Genomic DNA, 19,888 nt, shown 5'->3' with positions numbered 1-19,888 from the left:
AGCCCAGTCATATAGACGCAAAGACACGACCCCTCTCCCTCTGGAATGGTAGCAGAAAGGCGGCTGCAGAATAACACTCCTCTTAGAGGTTGTTGCAGCCCCTGAGTCTGGGGGATTATGAACTTTTCGGCTACTCGCATCTCTTCTCACCAGCCTCTCAAAGTCCCCCTCTACCTTGCTCTTGAAGTCGGTTTTCTCCAGGTCAGGCCACGTGGCTTGGCCACGCTCTCTGTGAATCTTTTTTTTTTTTTTTTAAGGACACATATAAGGGGCATATTCCTAGGGTAGAGTCCTCACCCCAAGTTTGCGGAGGAGTCCCCTTGCCAGGAACAGGGCTTAGAACACAGTAGGCGCTAATGAAATGTTTTGCACGACAAGGTCTTCCCAAGCCTGTTCTGGTCAGATTGCGGAACTGGAACGTGGATGGGCACTGCCTCCTGGTGGTGTTTAATGGAACTGGCACCGACAGCTTCTAAACGTGGCTACGTTCGCTTCCTCTCCCTTTAGGGTTTCATCTGTAAACCCCAGACTGTTTTAACACACGCTTGCTGGTGTACGCCTGGAACACATTGTAAAGTTCTTCGCATAGGTGCCCAGCTCAGTGCTGGATGAAGAACATCTGGCTCCATGGCCCAGTGGTCCAGTTAGTGTCATTTACGGTGTCGGACAGCATCCCAGAGGAGCCTCAAGTCCCCAGAGAGATCGCTGGGTCTACAGCCTTGGAGAGAACAGCTCTGGGGCACTGGGACCTCTCAGGGCTGACATCTGTCCAGGGCAGTGGTTCTCAACCTTCCTAATGCTGTGACTCCTTAATACAGTTCCTCATGTTGTGGTGATCCCCAACCATAAGATTATTTTCGTTGCTACTTCATAACTGTAGTTTTGTTGCTGTTATGAATCGTAATGTAAATATCTGATGTACGGGATATTAGATACAACCTCTGTGAAAGGATCATTCCAACCTCTGAAGGGTGGCAACCCACAGTTTGAGAACCACTGGTCTAGGGAATCAGGCTCTCATATGCTCAGCCCACCTCAGGAAAATTGCACAAACCCCAAAACCAAGTAGCTTCACTGGCTCGACTTGTCATCTCGAAAATGATAAAGGCTGGGGCCTTCCCAGTGACACTCAGTTTGTGAGTGTTTGTCTGTTGGTGTCTCCCACCAGCCTGGGCCTCAGTCTGCTCTCTCCAGCCCTTCAGCCCTTTCCTGTGGACTACTACCACTGTGTGACTGAGCTTTCAGTTTTAATTTATTTTTATGTAACATAAGCAGCATGTGGCTAGTGGCTATAAATGCACAGTGCATCTCCCAAGCTCAAAAGCATGCCTCAGGGCTTGGGAGCTGTATCTTAGTGATAGAGCACTTGCCTAGCATGCAGGAAGCCCTGGGTTTGATCCCTAGCACTGCATAAACCAGATGTGGTGGTGTACAGATGTAATCTCAGCTCCCAGGAGATGGAGGCAGGAGGATCTGAAATTCCAAGTCATCCTCAGTTGTGTAGTTACATAGAGGCCAGTTAGACTCTGTCTCCAGGATGTGGGGTATGGGCAATTTATGTGTCATATTCATCCTTGTCCCATGTCCATCCCTGTGCTAGTCTCTCCCCTCACCCCATAAGGAGGGGCATGTCTCACCCCATGTATTTGTTGAGCGAAAGAATAATTAAATTCGGGGTGGAGAGATGGCTCAGCGGTTAAGAGCACTGGGTGTTCTTTCAGAGGTCCTGAGTTCAATTTCCAGCAACCACATGGTGGCTCACAACCATCTGTTATGAGCTCTGGTGCCCTCTTCTGGCCTGCAGGTGTTCATGCATACAGAATGCTGTATACATAATAAATAAATAAATCTTTAAAAAAAAGGAATACTTAAATTCCAGCTTTGCCATCTCATATAGGTCATGTCTGTCTTGTACCAAGTCTTTGAGCATGCTCTTTACTCTGCAAGTAAGTAGATCATCTCCCATGTTGCTCATGGCTGTGCAGTCATCCATCTATTCCTGTGGACATTTTGCTCTATTCATAGGATTTCTGGAATTGTCTGTATCTTGCATGTGACAAGCAGAGGCTTGGGGGGCTTCCTAGAAGTCTAAGGGGCGGTTGGGGCAGAGGCAGGACTCAAATTTGGTTAGCTACGTTAGGTGATATTTCTGGAAACATCAAGACACTCCATGGAGAAGTGTCTTGAAGGTAGGGGTGGGGTCAGCTGCCTGAGAGATTATTTTCAGGGCCTTTTGTGTTCAAATGAGAAGCGTCCTCATGTTTCCTACATGTTCCCCTGCCAGTGGTGCTTGTTGGAGGAAGGTATGGAGCCTTAGAAGGTGCACCCTTGGTGGAGGAAGATGGGGGCCAGATTTGAGAGTTTTTATCCTCAACCCACTTCCAATTTGTCCCCTCTGCTTCCTGTGTACAGTCGAGATATGACCTCTCAGCATCCTGCTCCCATGGCCCACCATCTAGTCCTCTGGAACCATAAGCCAAACAAACTCCTTTTCCCTAAGTTTTCTGGTCATGGTATTTTACCAAAGCAACAGAAGAGTAATTCATTCAGTGCCCCTCTAATTGTTCTGGACACAGGACTGCAATATTTGCTAAATACCAAGTCTATGCCAGACACTGCTGAAGGCTTATGACTGGACCTGAGATCTTGTTCTAGGGCTGCCACATTTTTGAGGGAGGCTAACTTGTGTTGAGACCTTCTACTGCAGGCCTGCAGGGAACCCTGGCTGGATTAAAAGAAACCCAGGCTCACCGGAGACTCCAACACTTGATTTTGACCATGGAGTAGAAATGGACCACTTCCTGCTCTGCTCATTTCCAGATTCAGCTTTGGAGTGAGCAGCCAGCGCGGACCGAGCAGACGGGAGCCACACCAGTAGATAGCCACTGCTACTGTTCCACTGTTTTGTGTCCACGACAGACACATTCATGCACTTTCCATGGGTTCTTTTGCCTTCAGCCTGTGACTTTTGCTACTCATTATACATTAGAAGGTTTAGTTACTCCAGTAGGATGGGCCCAGTGATATCCACAAATCAGTATACTACCTGCAGTCATCATGTGGCAGCTACCTACGTCGGCTTTCCTGGGTCAGCTCTCATATGTCCACAAAATGTCTTGGAGTAGACTGATCATGGCCTTGTGGTCTCCTGTGAAGCCACCATGGGGACTTTTACCCAGCATCCTCAAGCTGCCAGGAAACATTTAAATGACATGAAAATTGCTGTGGCCCAAACAGTTGGGATTTAGTTAGCATCCAAGGAATTGTGGGTAATCCAGAAGTAGTTTTATTGCTTTATAATATTAACCCTTTCCAGCCTCCTGGTTTGCCATCCTTATGGTCATAAGATGACTACCATAGCACCAAGCATCAAGGCTTTTACCACACTTTTCACATGTGAGAATGGTGGTCAGGGTGGAAACCCTCCTTATTAAGTAAAAAAAAAAATAAAAAAATATATCATTCCTTTATCTGCTCCCCCCTCCCCCCCACATCAGGTATAGGATTCCCCTTATATTTTCTTGATCCAATGGGGATTACTTAGCCTCCTGGGCATGCCAAAGAGTCTAGAAGAGATCACATGACATAAATGACTCTATTTTTTCATTTTTCTAGGACAGGATTTCCTGTAGCAAGGCTGGCTTTGAAGTCCTGATTTTTCTGCCTCCATCTCCAGAGTCCCACCTTACTACCCACAGAAGTACCTTCAGGCACCTGAGTACCACTGCAGCTCAGAGAGCGCGAACCCAGTGGGGTGGGGATGGGGTGGGGATGGGGTGGGGGTTCGAGCCACACACCTGTGAGCCCCTCCTTCTTCCTCCATGGAAGGACCCTATGTCTCAGCCTTTATGTCTTCCTCTGTCTCAGTAGATCTTAACATTTACCCTTTCACCTCCAGATGGCACCTTGCTGTGTCTCCTGAACAAAGGATCTGTTTGACCTTGAAGGGGACCTCAAGTCACTATCTTTGTATAAAAACAAAGAACTGTTGGAATTGTGACAATTCTGGCTTATTTGTTTATAGACTTATTTAGAGACATGGCTTCACGTAGCCCATGACTTCACTTTGTTATGTGGCTGAGGATGACCTTCAACTTCTGATCCTCCTGCCTCCACCTCCCTTGTGCTAGGGCTACAGGGATGCATCATCCCAACTTAGATTACTTATTTATAGACCTCAGTGGGAATTTCAGAAGTCTCTGGACTGTCTGTGTTCATTCAGTTATCAAGTTCACAGTGGTGTCAGCTTCAAGGTCGGGAGAAGCCAGGGGTAGAGGACAGCTGGCCAGTCCAGGAAGCCATCCTACCTCCTTACACCTGGGCAACATCCCTTCAGTTTTGCCCAGGTACCTCACCCCATGACGTGCATTCAAATCACCCAGGGGTCTTGGCTAAATGCACATTCTGGCTGAGCGTTATGGAGCCACCTCTGAACTGGAGCCCTTGTGTGGGCTGCTGGTACCTTGACCACACTTGGAATAGCAAGGCTAGAGACCAGTTGTTTAAAACACTAGCTTATTGGTGAAATTATTATGGCTACTCCACGTAGTTAGAAGGGTGGTTTATTTTGTGGAGTAACTTACAAGTGAAGGGATAGTTTACAGGGTCTGGGAAAGGTGTAGCACAGTCTGGCGGTGTTCTCTGGAGAACTCTGCTTGGTCTACCTCCAGCAATAGGGTCCAGGAACCAAGAGAGCCCGAGCATCCGGATCTTGGGTCTTCAGGGTCCTCTCTTGGCCCTGCCTTGTAGGCGTGACCTTTACCGAAGCCTCAATGGGGGTTGGAACTTCCATGTCAAAGCTGGAATGGCTACCCACTACACTAGCTGCTCAATAAAACCTCCTGACTTACAGGCTGGGAGATGTCCCAGTGCATAAAGTTCCTGCTGTACAAGTGTGAGGACCTGAGTTCAGATGAACACACACAGCTAGGTGTGTGTGTGTGTGTGTGTGTGTGTGTGTGTGTGTGTGTGTGTGTGACATGTCAGGAGACAAGACCACCTATCTCCTATGGGGAGAAGGAGGTGGAGACAAGTGTCCCTGGAAACTCCAGGCAGTGAGCCTGGTATCTGCAGCAGCAAACCAGAGACCCTACTTCAAAAAAGATAGAAGGCTAGAATGGATACCTGAGGCTGTCCTCTGAATTCCACATGTATTCTCTGGTCTTTCCTGGACCTATTTGAATCACTGGGGCTGCCTTCCACCCCCAGGTCAATCTCAGGATGGAGTCAGGCTGAGATTATTGCTCAGCCAGATGAGAGTACCGTCTGGGGGAATCTGGGGACCCACACTCCAGGGCTGAGGAGCCTTATAGAAGGAATTTGTTTTTCTGTGTCTGTATAGTGTGGTGATAGTGGGGTTCCCCATGAGAGCCCTGGGAGCCTGGGAGAGTAGATGCCTAGGGCTGTGAATCCCCTTAAGCCCAAGCAATATTTAGTAGGGGCCATGAAAGATGTGGGTCAAGACAGCAGGTCTGATGTCCACAGACTTCCTTCGGTGCACAGGAACGGGCAATCATGACATGGAATGATGGTGAAATCCCTCAGGTTTGTCTCCACTCTCCTTTTCTCTAGGGCACCAGGTAGTTTTCACAGTGGCCTGGAGACCTTTGAGGGGTTCACTGGGATCAGACTGTTCCCCTAACAGGACCAAGACCCTCCCGTTTCCCTTTCAGGACTCTCCTCTGTGCAGCGGGTGTCCAACCTCTCAGGGCACCAGGATGAAGCTGTTTTCTTTAAAGGCAGATGGTTGCGTGGTTATATTCCTACTCATGGTTCTTTGTTTTGGGAAATACAATTACTTTTCATAAAAAGACTCATGCTAACATGAACTCGGCTTATTGTTCTCAAATGAATTTTGAAAATCCCTTGGCTTTAATTTAAAGTAAGATAAATATTGGTTGCCTTCCAATATTACCTCCTCTGAGTTCTTTTAAATTAAAACAATAGCTTCACCTTTTCTTCCTCTTCCTCCCTCCCTTCCTCTTCTTTTTCCTCCTTTTTCTCTTCCCCCTGCTCTTTCTCCTCCTCCTCTTCCTCCTCCCCCTCCTCCTCCTCCTCCTCCTCCTCCTCCTTCTTCTTCTCTCTCTCTCTCTCTCTCTCTCTCTCTCTCTCTCTCTCTCTCTCTCTCTCTCTCTCTCTCTCTCCAGGGTTTCTCTGTGTAGCTTTGAGCCTTTCCTGGAATTTGCTTTGGAGACCAGGCTGGCTTCGAACTCACAGAGATCCACCTGCCTCTGCCTCCAGAGTGCTGGGATTAAAGGCATGCGTCACCACCGCCCGGCCCTTCTCTCTTCTTCTAGACAACCCCTGCATCACCAGCTTGTGACTCCTTTGGGACAGGGTCTTGCTAAGTAGCCCAGGCTGGCTGAGTAGCCCAGGCTGGCCTTGAGTATCATCCTGCTGCTCCAGCCTCTTGAGGTCTGGGCTTACAGGTGTGCACCATCATTCTGATTTCAGTTTATTTTAAAGTGTAAAAGTTTCTAAGCTCATAAAATTTGAGACCCCTGCTCGTGGTGCACTTTCCTAGAGACTTCCTACTTCCTGAAGAGCTCTGGGTCTTCAGGAGCTGTTCTCAGTGACAAACGCCTCCACCCTGAGGATCAGGATGCCGCCATTTCCCAATGCTGCTGAAGTGAAAGTCTGAGGCAGAGAGAGTTTTCAGAAAGCCCCTGATGCTCCCTGATGAGAGGCCACAGGCCGGGATCCCCTGTGCAGACAAGGCTTTGGGGTCCCTGGAGCCCGCCCCAAGGGCTGTCTTGTCCTCCACATGCTAACCCTCCCTCTTCCCCTCCCACTCCTCCCTGGCCACATCTCTTCCTTCTCTCTCCTCTTCCCTTTCCTCCCTGCCCCCTCCTCCTGTTTCCCCTTTCTTCCCCCCACCCCCTTTCTTCTCCCTCTTCCTCCCCTCCTGCCCCGCCTCTTCTTCCGTGGTTCTCACTGAAGGCTTGGCCCAGCCAACTGTGAAAGATCGTATGAGACAGGCACAGCCGAGGTGGGAGCTTCGAGGTGAGGCTGGGAGCCTGAGGTGACGCAATTACATAAGGGTCCTCAGGGACAGGGGGCAGTTATGTAATGGGGACAGGAGGACAAGGAGGGTGCAGTCAGGGCAAAGGAACGAGCTGGAGGGCTGAGACGGGGACAGAGCAGAGGACATGTCCATCACTGGCCAGGCGGCTGCCTTGCAAGACAAAACTAAGATGGACCATAGGGCTGGTCCTCTGTCCCATCACACCGCCACCACCCACACAGATTTGACCTTTTTCTCTTCGGGCCCCACTGGTGCACCGTGCTGCAAGGGTTCGGTACGTTTTTACTCAACTCCTTGACAGTTCGATGAACTGGTTTCTGATGCTTGCAAGCAAGACTCTTATATACGACAGGACTCTTTCCTGCCTAAAACCGGAATGGCTAGAGGGTCTGGAAACCCTCGGGCAGATGGTAGGTGCTTACGGCATTAGTGTGGAGTCAACAGAACACAATGGCAGTTTCCTTTCACAGCTCTTACTCTCGTGCTTTTCTACTGGAAGGTTTCCCAGAGCGCAAGCAGCCCCATAGGCTACTCTCACCTCCATCTCTGCTGCCAGCAGGAAAATGACATTCAGGGAGTCAATCCACAAACACTGCCGAGGTAGGATGCTGGACGCCAGGGATGCCGCTGAAAACAGTGTATTTGTGCTGTTCGCCCAGTGCTTCCTCCAGTTGGCTGTGTCTGGACACATGGTGGGTGGGGTGGGGGACTGTCTCACTGGGCTGTGCTGGGTGGTGAGTTTGTGGCCCCGGCTGGGTTATGGCAAGAGTATTGGTGTCACTGCCACAGAAAGGATTTCAAAGCTGGTGTGTGTGTGTGTGTGGGAATCTCTGGTGTTTGCTGACCAGGAGACAAGATGGTGGCCTCCCTGTCTGCACAGGGAGTGTTTTGGGATTTGGGTGTTCTGTGCCATGATGAGCAGCAGAGGCTGTGAGGAATTGGAAGGAGGCCTTGCTTTCTGAAGCCTCTGAGCACTGGGCTTGTCTGCCTCCATGGCAGAGCACCAGCCATCTTCAGGGAGTTCGGCACATGTGCCTGGTGTCTGCCCTTCCCCCATCCTCTCCTCTCCTTCTCCACTCTACTTTTCATTTACTGATGCTAGCTTGAGCTAAAGTGGCTTCCGCTATTCTGGACCCCTCCCCATAACACACACACACACACACACACACACACACACACACACACAGGTCTCATGTAGCTGGCCTCAAATTCACTCTGTAGCGGAGGGTGGCCTTGAACCTTTGATCCTCCTGCTTCTGTCTTCCAAGTGCTGGGATGGCAGAGGCTGCCGCCATGGACAGTTTATGTGGTGCTGAGAACTGGACCACAGAAGCACCCTACCAACCCTGTGTTTTCTTACATAGCTCTTACACACCTATTTTATTTTATTTTTCATTTTGAGATAGGGTTTGCTATGTAGTCCTGGCTGGCCTTGAATTCCCATTCTTCATGCCTCCAAAGTGCTAAGATTATAGATGTGTGCTGCCATGCCTAGCCAGTGCTCCAAACTTCTATACACGGCTTGGACTTTGTGGAGACCAGGCTATCCCTCCTGTCAAGAGGTAGAACCAATTTCCTTGACTGTACTGGTGGACATGGGCCACACCTGGGACTCCTTATGGTTGCTGGAATGCTGCATGTGACTTCCATGGCTGGACCTTAGACCCCAGGCATCTTCTGCTCTCACAGGTTTGGAACACTACCTATTAGATTCCAGATGTTGTTTAAAAAACCCATGTCACATGCAGAGGTCACATAGAGGAGAACTGAAGAGTTACAGTCAACAGCCCCACTGAGCCCATGACATCTGCCAGTATTCATGAACCACTGGACACCCAGGCAGCAGAACCTTCAGTGAGAGCAGTTCCTGCTGATATGGAGCAGAACCGTCTGCTGAGCCCTGCCAGCCCGGAGAATCAGGAGGCGGGAGACTTTGCTGTTCTTTTGTCCCTAGCTTGGAAATCCTTTATGACCTCCCACAATGAACTAAAATGTTGCCCTGTTTGGGGATGCCATCTTTCTTATTTATTCTCTCCCTTACTATAGTTGTAGTTGTTACTGTAATTACAAGTACACATTCATTATACAAAACGATGGAGCTCATTATGACATTTCCACATTTGTTTATCACATGCTTTGCTCAGCTATGGGGCTGGGCGTCTCTGCAGTCCCAATCTGCCATTGGAGGCCTGGAGGGTTCTGGAGAGCTATGCTGGAGGTTGCCAAAGCTGGCTCTTACCGTCAGTGAGGGAATGCAGCAGCAACAGAGCAGATGGACTTGCTGGCAGGGGGGAAGGCAAGTAGGCAAAAAGCAGTTTCCTTCTTCCTTGTCCTTTTATCACTGCTGCCACCAGAAGGTGCCACCACATTTAGGGTGGGTCTTCCTGTGTCAGACAATCTGATCAAGACAATTCCACATCAGCTTATGTTTTAGTTGATTCTAGATACAGTCAAACTGATAGCTAAGATCAGCCATCACAGTGAGTGATTAGGTCATGAACGATGGAGTTCTCCTGAGCAAGATTAGTGCCGGTCTAGAGGAGACCCCAGGGAACACTGGCCTTCTTTCTACAAAATGAGGACAAAGTACCAAGACAGCTATTTATGAACTTGCAAGTGGCCCCTCACTAGACACGGAATTTGCCTTAGTCTGAGGCAATAAATTCCTGTTCATAACTTTCCCCACCTCAGGCATTTTGTTACAGCAACCTCAAAGGGATAAGACAAAGAGTAGAATTCCTCCAAGCATGGACTTTACTAAAACCAGGGTCTGGTTTTGGGTTTGGGGCTTAAGGTCAGGTTGAGACTTCCTTTAGAGGAGGGGTCTTCTGACATGGCAGGGATGAGGGTGGGGCCCCTTTGCACTCAGCTTCTCAGGTAGGTGAGTGTGAGTGTGGGAAACCTCCACAGCTCCAGGTACACAGAGGTGACAGTGGATGGTGGGGTACAAGGTGCCTTTTTAGATTCTCCAGTGTGGGCTGGGGATGTAACTCAGTGGTAGAACTTGCCTAGCATGCACAGACTTTGGGTTTCATTCCTCATCCTAAACAAAATACAAAACTGAATCTGTCAGATCTCTGGTGTAGTTTCTTGTTTCTAAAGAAAAAAAAAATCCTATTGAGTTTAATCTCCTCCATTGGTCTTCATGTATGCCCTTGCCTGATCCATCTGCCATAATTGGCTTTCTATTGCTGTCCTAGCACACTGTGACCAGAGTAACTTGGGAAAGAAAGGGTTTATTTCATCTTAGAACTCCCAGGTCCCAATTCATCACTAGGAAAAGTCAAGTCAGGATCTCAAGGCAGGAAATGAAGCAGAGACCATGGATGAGTGCTGCTTACTGGCTTGCTCCCCATGGCTTGCTCAGCTTGCTTTCTATAACCCAGGATCACCACCCAAAGAATGGCACCACCCATAGAGTCAACTGAGCCCTCCCACATGAATCATTAATCAAGAAAATGCCCCATAGGCTTGCTCACAGGCCAACCTGATGGAAGCATTTTCTCAACTGCTGTTTTCTCTTCTCAGACGATGCTAGAGCTTGTACCAAGTTGACACAAAACTAGGCCGCACAGCATCCTTGTCCACTGGGTTGCATGCTGGGTGTGTAGGGCAACCTTATATTCCCTCTGGTAGAAGAAAGTCCTGGGCAAAGGAAGACTACCCGTGTTCCTGGGGAGGGCAGTGTACTCTCTTCTGCCTCTTTTGGAGGAGATATTCTCCAGCACAGGGGTGAAAGAGATATGTGATCAAGCAGATGGATGTGGGAGGTCGTGGGGCCTGGGCTGATCTCCATCCCCCACCAGTTTCATGAAATGCTCTTATGAAAGAGGACAATTTGTATGCAGTTACTGTATTATTATTGTTATTCTTCCTATTGCTATGACCAAAACCAGACAAAAGCTACTTAAGAAAGGGAGGTTTGACTCATGATTTAAAGGGATGCAGTCCATCATGGTGGGGAGTCACAAATGTGGGAATTCCAGCAGTCCATTGTGGTGAGGAGTCACAAATGTGGGAATGCCAGCAGTCCATCATGGTGGGGAGTCACAAATGTGGGAATTCCAGCAGTCCATCATGATGAGGAGTCACAAATGTGGGAATGCCAGCAGTCCATCGTGGAGGGAAGTCACAAATGTGGGAATGCCAGCAGTCCATCGTGGAGGGGAGTCACAAATGTGGGAACGCCAGCAGTCCATCATGGTGAGGAGTCACAAATGTGGGAATGCCAGCAGTCCATCATGGTGAGGAGTCACAAATGTGGGAATGCCAGCAGTCCATCGTGGAGGGGAGTCACAAATGTGGGAACGCCAGCAGTCCATCATGGTGAGGAGTCACAAATGTGGGAATGCCAGCAGTCCATCGTGGAGGGGAGTCACAAATGTGGGAACGCCAAGCCCCTGGTCACATCACATCTGCAATCAGGAAACAGATGAATGTTGGCGGTCAACTTGTTTTCTCCTCTGTATTCAGCCCAGGAACTCTTATCATTTTGGTCTTGCTTCCTGTTAAACTTCGTTGGAAACACTTGGTGATCAGAGATCAGCCCAGGTTGACAGCGGAGATGACTGCCATTAATCATTGTATCTGGGTGAGTTTGGGTTGTAACCAAATGCCATAGACAAGAGCAGCTTACCAACTGCATTCTTACTGCCTTGTGGATAGTTTCCTCCTCACTGTGTGAAAGAAGGGAGAGGAGGGGGAGGGAAAGGCAGAGGGAGGGAGAGAGAGCTTATTTTTCCTGTTTGTGTATGGTATGTGTGGTGTACATGTGTATGTGCACCGTATGCGTACACCTGAGCTTGTGTATATGGAAGTGATAGGTCAATAGGTTGAGTGTTTATTTTTATTTTTATTTCTTTGAGACAGGACCTCTTACTGGAACTAGAGCTCACTGATTAGCTAGACTGGCTGGCCGGTGAGCCCTGGGGATCTTCCTGTCTCTGACTGCCCTTCATTGGGATTACAAGTGTGTGCCAGTGTACCCAGTTAGTGTTGGGATCTGAACTCAGTTCCTCACACTTGTACAGCAAACATTTTATCCACTGAGTACCCCCTTTCCTTTCCTTTCCTTTCCTTTCCTTTCCTTTCCTTTCCTTTCCTTTCCTTTCCTTTCCTTTCCTTTCCTTTCCTTTCCTTTCCTTTCCCTCCCTCCCTCCCTCCCTCCCTCCCTCCCTCCCTCCCTCCCTTCCTTCTTTCCTTTCTTTCTTTCTTTTCAGATTTATTTATTTATTATGTATACAGTGTTCTGTCTGCATGTATATCTGCACACCAGAAGAGGGCATCAGATCTCATTATAGATGGTTGTGAGCCACCACGTGGTTGCTGGGAATTGAACTCAGGACCTCTGGGAAGAGCAGTTAATGCATTTAACCTCTGAGCCATCTCTCGAGCCCTCCATTTCCTTTTCTTAAGGGGACAGTCATCCATTATTGGTGCACAGATTCAACTATCTAAACTTCATCTCCCCAAAGGTCTCATGACCTCATGCCATCACATGGATGGTTAGGGCTTGAACGTGGATCTGGGAGACATAGGCGTTTTTGGGGAGCGGAATGGATTTCTGAGTGATGTAGCCTGAGCAGGAGGTGAAAAGTGTGTTCTCAAGGAGAAGCAGGAGGCCTGAAGCTGAAAGCCTTGGCCATTTGGTGTGCAGCGGAGGGCCAGCTGGGTGCTGGTCTCACAGGGGGCAGGTGGATTCTGAGCTGGAAACCAACTCACAGAGGGCTTGTGGGAAGCAGCAGTGATGTCAGCGTTGGTGCTCTGCTGGCTGGACTCATGCTGGGGTAGGAGGCTGTGCTGGGTGACTACAGACCTGGACATGGCCACTCACTTGCATCCTGAAGGACAGGGGGCACTGCCTTTGACCAGGAACTCACTGCCTCTCTTCAGCATTTTCTCTGGCTCTCCTGCCCTTGGCTGGGTCTTCTGGCTTCTGTGGTTTACTTGGTGCACATCAACACTGCTCTCCCTGGAGCTATTGTGTCTGACCACCTCCCCTCTATGTGAGCAGAGGTCCCTGGATAGGATCATGTCAAGGCCTCTCCTCTTCTACCCCAGCCTCTCTAAGTAAGAAGTCCTGCCTCCTTCCCACATGGGCTTCACCCCTCCCTGCTTATCCCTACACGAGAAGCCCAAAGGGGACAGATGGCAGCACTAGATTGAAATGTCATGCAGTTGTTTCTTTTGGTTGGCATGTTTTCCCTTCACCAGACCCTATCTATCCCCTTTGCAGTCCGTTGACAGCCATTTTCTGGCTCCCTAGGGATGCGCCAACCCTGACTGTACACACTTGTTGTCACACTCAGCTTGACTTTCTGTTAAGATGCCATCCCCTGGCTACTGGGAAGGCCCCGGAGTGGGCAGCCTTGGTATTTTAGTGTGGCCTCTGGCTCCACTTCTAGCTTTGTGTAGCAAATCTGAACTAGCTAATTTTCCTCCCCCTCCTCACACACAGCACTTCCCAGGATCCCCACTTGGGGGCGACATCCCCCTGTGTGCGGATTGTCTGGTTTGTCTGTTTCAAACATTATTTCCTTCTCCCCTTCCCCCTCCACCCTTCCTCTTTCCCTTCTTCCCTTTCATTCTTTCTTTAGCCTGTTTTGCGATTGGTATTTGGTTTAATCAAATAGATGGGATGGAGAGGAAGAAGACGAACACTTCAGAACCAGCAGCGTCTGTCCAGCTAGGACTGACTCCCCAGGGGCTCAGGAACCCCAGGCTCTGAGACATGATGAGGAGCATGCTATTTGCAAAGAATCATGGGTTTCACTGTGACACTGATGTATACAGTGTCCCTCAATTGTGACCCCCTCCTTTTTTTTTTTTGGTTTTTCAAGACAGGGTTTCTCTGTGTAGCTTTGCGCCTTTCCTGGAACTCACTCTGTAGCCCAGGCTGGCCTCGAACTCACAGAGATCCGCCTGGCTCTGCCTCCCGAGTGCTGGGATTAAAGGCGTGCGCCACCACCGCCCGGCTGTGACCTCCCCTTTTGCCCTCTCATCTTCCACCCAAATAGAATCACTTCCTCTCTGTCTTTCTTTAAATTTAAGTGCTGATAGAGAACACACACACAGTCTTTCTGTACCTGGCTTATTCAGGTAACATGATCTCCATTTTCAGCAACTGACAGGATTACAGTCTTCCTTGAATAAAACTCCATTGTGTATATGGACCACATTTTCTTTATCCATTCATCTTTTGACAGGCACCTGAGTCTGAGAGGACCAGAGCAGTATCAGGGACCCAAATGTAGGAGGCTGTGAAAGACATCAGAGGACTATGTCCCCTCAGCATTATGAGAAGTGGAAGATTTCCTTTTGCTCAAGGATGTTACATCCTAACCCCCAGGTCTTGGGAGTACATTCCATGGCAAGAAGGACTTTGCAGATGACATTAAGTTAAAGGTCTTGGCACAAGAGAGATGGCTAGAGATCAGGAACACTTCAGTTCCCAGAACCCACACGGCGGACCCCAACTACCTATAACTCCAGTCCCAAGGGATCCAATGCCTTCTTCTGACCTCTGTGGATACCAGGCACACACATGGTCCACAGACAGGCATGTAGGCAAAACACCCACACATAAAGTAAAATAGAGCAAAAGTCTTGAGATGGGGACACAATCCTGGCTTATGTTCATGGACCAATGGGATCTTTGCGTGGGAAAGACAGAGAGGGGAGGCCAAGAGGAGCCGTGGTCAGAGTTGGCATCTTCCCGGGAGAAGACTGTGGGATTCAGGACACGCAACCTAAAAACATGGCCCCGTTGGCGTTTGAGAAACAGAAGAAACAGGAAAGTGGTTGTCACTCAGAGCAGGTCATGAAATCTTGATTCTAGAGGTGCAGTCCCTGGCTGCCCTCATGTTTGAAGACGGCTGAGAAGATACCACCCAAGGAGAATCAGAACAGATAGAAGCTGCTGTGGATATCGCTCTATATAAATAAAACACTGATGGCCAGTGACCAGACAGGAAGTATAGGCGGGACAAGGAGAGAGGAGAATTAGGGAAACAGGAAGAAGGAGGGGAGACACTGCAGCCACTGGCAGGACAAGCAACATGTAAAGACGCCGGTAAGCCACCAGCCACGTGGCAAGGTATAGATTTATAAAAATGGGTTAATTTAAGATATAAGAACAGTTAGTAAGAAGCCTGCCATGGCCATACAGTTTATAAGTAATATAAGTGTCTGAGTGATTATTTTATACGTGGATTGTGGGACTGCGGGGCTTGGTGGAACCTGGAGAGAAGCTCTCCAGCAACAAGAAGCCCCGTTAATCCCCAGCCCGGAAGACACAGCTCTCCCTGTCCCCTTGGATCATCATTTCTAAGGCTCCTGCACGGCATAAAACTTACAACAAACTTGTACACATACATGTCCCTTGTCAATCTGTCTTTTATTGTGGGAACTGGACTCACTACTTCTTCATTGTTGTGAGGAAATACATGAGAGCAACAACCTAAAGGAGCGTGTTAGTCCTGGTTACCTGTCTGTGCTGTGACCAAACACTGGGACCAGAGGTGACCGGTGAAGGCCAAGTTTATTTGGCTCACACTAACAGAGTGGGAGGCCATAGAGTCAAAAGGCATGGCAGCAGGTGCCTGAGCAGTGAGCTGGCTGGTTGCGCGTCTGCTACACAGGAAGCCAAGAGAGTGGACAGGAAGTGGGGCAAGGCTATAAGCTCAAATCTGCCCCTAGTAACACACTTCGATCAGTAAGGCTTCACATCCTTAAAATTCAGTAACCTCCCCCAAAACAGTGCCACCAACTGGGGACCAGGTGTTCCTGTGGTTCCCATTTGGGGAGCATGAGGTACTGGGACATTCCTCATTTGAACCACTGCAGGAACAGAGCCAGTGATCTCTCTCTCATGTTATAAAGGGGTTTAATAGAGAGCCCCCCCAATAGGGGCCAGGTTGTCCAATAATGGCTGTCTGCATGCCATTCGAGAAGGCAGGACAACTCAGAAGTCTCAACCTGGCTCTGAAGGCCTGGAAACTTTCTGGAGAGTGTCTGGTGAGTCCATGCTGAAAGGCGGAGGAATCTGTAATCTGACCTCATTGAATGGTGGCTGAGCCTCACATACACTCATTCAGAAATTAAGGGGCTCAGGTGAGTGCGGACCCACTGCCTTCTGCCTGCACCGCCAGCCTGTTCGAAGGCATAGCTCACATTCAGGGCGAGTTTTTCTTTCCCAGTCACTGCTCCATCTGCCAATCATCTCTGGAAAGCCTATATAGCTCTCAGTCCAATCAAGCTGAAAACCGAGACCAACCATCACAAGAAGGAAAGATCAATTTTAGTCCAGGTTCCAGAAGATTCGGTCCACAATCACTTGTCTCTGTGCTTCCTGGCTCTTGGTGAGGCAGGACATCACGCAGGAGTCAGTGGAGGAATAGGCTGCTTACCTCAAGGTAGACAGGAAGCAGAGAGAGGGAGGGACTGGGGTCCAGGTACAACTTTCAGACGTACCTCCCAGGGCCTACTTCCATAGTTCACTAAAATAGTCCATTTGAATTCTGAGACCGTCAGTGACTAAACCATCCACTAGAGAGCGCTCATGGAGACTGTTTGCCCTGATGGACAGGCACACCAGAATTGTGCTTTACTTGTCTCCTAGGTCTCTCAAGCCAAGCAAGTTAACAATCAAGATGCACGCTAACGTGTGTCAACCAGGAACCAAGCAATATGTGAGAGAAGTCCCCCTCCACACACACATGCAGGAACATGAATGTAGGAAGCTTCTAGACCCCAAGAAAGAAAAAAAAAAAGACATGGGTTCTCCCCTAGACTTCCCCAAATGTGCCAATCTTGCAGACACATTTTTAGGTCAGTAAAATCTACTTCGGGGTTTTGGTTCCTAGATATAATAAATACAGACTGCCACGATGTTTGTAGGCAGTGCCACTCGGATGGAAAGGTATCCTGGCAGCCGGGAGCCCAGGAACACCACAGAGTCACACTGCACAACAAACCTCACAAAAGAGATTTTTGAGGAGGGAAAACCCCAGAAGGGTGACTGCCTCTGCTCCAGCTAGAAACAGCAACAAGCTGAACAGGATAGAGTATAGAGTTTCTTGGGAAGAGGGTGGAACTTTTCAGGGTGAAGATTGGCGGGATTCCATTCCAGAGTGGGCTTTTCACTCTGCAGGGTGGGGGCAGGGTCCCGCAGCTAGGGCAGTTAGAGTATTCTGTGGGTGGAACCTGGCAGTTAGAGGTCCCGCAGGAGGGGCCTGGCCACGGGTGTGGCTCAAGGGGCTTACAATGTTGAAATCACTTGTTAGGGCAGCAAGGGCAAATTCACACAAGCGCTTCCTTGAAGAAGCCTGGACCTCTGGGGCACTCGACTGCCCCACCAGGCCGGCTGGGCTTCCCGGCAGCTCTGCCCCTCATTCCCTACATGGGTGAAGACTGTCCACCCTCCTACCCCCCAGAAGCAAGACAGATGTGGGCTCAGAGTGAACAGCCCCATTGTTGAGGTGCAGAGGTGGACAGACATCCAGGCACACTTCAGTTGCACGAACGGGGTGCTTGGCATGGGGGCAAGGGTTTCATTTTAGAAGAAAACACATCACAGGGAAATAGTGTCACAGATCGATGAGGATCAGAGCAGCCTGGAGAGAAACACCTCCCGAGGTGGTCACTGAGCCTAGGACGGTTCCTAGGGTTCCTATGACAATGCCTTGACTTACGACAATGGAATGCCATTCCTCTAGTGCAGTGGACAGGCACCCACCTCTGCATTGGACCCTACTCCTTTCAACGCTTCTAGGGAGACTCCTTCCTGTCTTCTGGCTTAGGGCTGCCTCCCCCAGTGCCTCTTCCTGTGTGGCTCTGTGTCCTCTCAAGTCTGTCTTGTGTGTGTTGTGTTGTGTTAGTGTAGGTGTGTGTGTGTATATGGTAGTGTGTGGAGGTCAGAGGTCAGCTGTCTTGCCTCATTTGTTCTCCATTTGGCTCTTGAGGCAAGGTCTCTCACTGAACCTGATGCTCACAGATTTGGCTGGACTGGCCGACGAATGAGCTTCAAGGAACCTCATGTCTCCACCCCTAAGACCTGGGTGACAGGGGCAGGACACTACACCGGGGCTTTTATGTGGGTGCTTCCGGTCCAAATTTAGGTCTTAATGCTTGCAACAGCAGGAGCTCTACCCACGGAGCCATCTCCAGGCTCTTTGGAACCCCAGTCACTGGAGGAGGAGCCTGTCCTAATCCAGAGAGACTTCATCGTCCTTTCAGTCACACATCTCTCAAGGAAGAGCCAACCTGAGCTATGCGTCTCTGGGTGATTTTACCACCTTGTGTGAGCACTGTAGAGTGTCCTCACCATGGCACTCTGGCAATGGCATCACGGATCCTATAGGATCTGGACACATGTGGTCTATGGGGTCCCTCGTTGACAGAAATGTCATCATGTGGTACAAGCTGATTACATCTGCCAAGACCCCACTTCCCCAAAGACCACATTCTGAGGTAGACATGGATTTTCAGGGGGTACCAACTAGGCAGACCTTTGTCAGCTCTCCTGGAGGTAGACAAGAGGTTGCTCTCACTTCTTTCTTATGGTGGAAACTGTGGCTCAGAGACCCTTACCGTAGACCTTGCCTCAGCCATGGAGCCATCCACCCACTTACCAAGCAAGGGCTGGCTGTGAGGACACACCCTTTGTTCCTAGTGCTCCGGAAGCAGAGGCAGGATGGTTGTAAGACCAAGGCCAAGACCTGGGCTATGTGGCGAGACCCCCTTCTGAAAAACAAAACAACTCCTTTAAAACATTGGACAAATGATGCCGGTGGGCGACAGATGGAATCCCCGTCTAGAAGATCCCAGACAGTAGCAGAGTCTGTGTCACCTCAGATGGACAAGGACTAAGCAGAGAACACCAGCTCCGGGGTGAGGAGTGCTAGGGTCACCCTGTCACAGAGGGTGGCTGGAAGAGCTGGTGTGCAGCTTGGCTTAGCTCAGCTTGCAAAGGGCCATTGATTCTTTTTTTTTTTTTTTTTGGTTTTTCGAGGCAGGGTTTCTCTGTGTAGCTTTGCGCCTTTCCTGGAACTCGCTTTGGAGACCAGGCTGGCCTCGAACTCACAGAGATCCACCTGCCTCTGCCTCCCGAGTGCTGGGATTAAAGGCGTGTGCCACCACCGCCCGGCAGGGCCATTGATTCTATACGCAGCAATAAAATAATAAACACAACGAACTAAATATAAAGTAAATAAAATAAAATAAAGTAGGGCGTGTCAAGAGGGACACATCTGAGTTGAGGCTGGGTGTCGGTGACACAGCCCTGTGGATGGACATCGGCAGAACAGCCCCTCAGACAGAAAACAGCCAAGCCATTTGCAGCTTGCAACTAATCCTTTATATTCCATGTCCAATTTGTTGGTTGCCTCCTTTTCCTCTTCCAGGCCTTGTTGACTTTTGCCATTCCTCAGGCGACTACTGAGCTGTCTGTCCTGCCTGGCTTGAGATGTGCCTCCAGTCGGAGAAGGGTCCCTGACGGCGGCCTGTAGAGCAACATAGTGGCCACAAGGTGGCGGTGTTTCCGGCAGTCGGCTGCCGCCTCACGCAGTGTCCTTGAAAGGTTGGGAACTTGGGGATCGGGAGCAGCGAGCAGCAAGCAGCGTCTTGGTGGGGTTGGCTCTGAGCAGGCAGAGGTAGGAGGGCGGGATCACAGCGGGCCTTCTCTATTAAAGAGGGCCAGCAAGTGGCCCGAGGTGACGAAGCTGGGTGGTGCCTGGTGTCTCGGTCCCCTCTGCCACCTCTCCGGTGGAGTCATTGGTGGGGCGCAGAGGGATGTGAAAGGAGCCAAGAGCACTGGGCAGAGAAACCGAGGACAGTTTGAGAAGTGGGTTCAGAAGGACGTCTGTG

Source organism: Peromyscus leucopus, chromosome 1 (assembly GCF_004664715.2).
Source record: "Peromyscus leucopus breed LL Stock chromosome 1, UCI_PerLeu_2.1, whole genome shotgun sequence".
Taxonomy (NCBI): domain Eukaryota; kingdom Metazoa; phylum Chordata; class Mammalia; order Rodentia; family Cricetidae; genus Peromyscus; species Peromyscus leucopus.
This window is presented reverse-complemented; position numbering follows the sequence as displayed.